Raw genomic sequence first — 625 nt, 5'->3', positions numbered from 1 at the left:
GCAGTCGGCTTCCCCCCCATCCCACGCACACGCATCGCCCCTTCCAACTTTATGTAAGCGTCCCCGACGCGAAGGCACCGCGGAAAAAACGGTCGCGAACGCGCACCGGGCCGGGCCGGGGAGCGAGCGCTGGGGCTGCGGGGTGGTGCCGAGGGGGATGCGCAGGGAAGCACCGGCTCGGCAAGGCTGTCAGCTCTCCTTACACAACCGGGGAAGCCCTCCCGGTTGCAGGAAGCAAATCTCTCCCTAAAGTAAAGCAAAGGCATTGACACAGACAATTGCAAATATTAGGGAGAGAAGGGAGAAAATATAATTACATTTCAGTTCTGAGGGGACCGTGTTTGCTTTCCTCTGCTGTTCCCTGAGTGAGTGACTGCATGCAAAGGAGCACTCGGCTTGTAAGGTTTTTTAGTTTCCTTTTTTTTTTTTTTGGTCCGGTAACAGGATTTTTTTTTTTTTTTTGAACATTTTGTAACGATTAAGGGAGATTAGGGCTTCTTTTTACACTGTTTTTACGCTCAAACAGACAGAAAGTGCGACCCCAAGTGTCCGTTTGGAGAATAACAGCTACTTTTCACAGGGAAAAAACACCCGGAAAAAAGGGAACGGGCGGGCGAGCGGAGCC

This window comes from Aptenodytes forsteri, unplaced genomic scaffold (genome assembly GCF_000699145.1).
Source record: "Aptenodytes forsteri isolate BGI_AS27 unplaced genomic scaffold, ASM69914v1 Scaffold369, whole genome shotgun sequence".
NCBI classification, from domain to species: Eukaryota; Metazoa; Chordata; class Aves; order Sphenisciformes; family Spheniscidae; genus Aptenodytes; species Aptenodytes forsteri.
Note: the sequence above shows the minus strand (reverse complement) of the source record.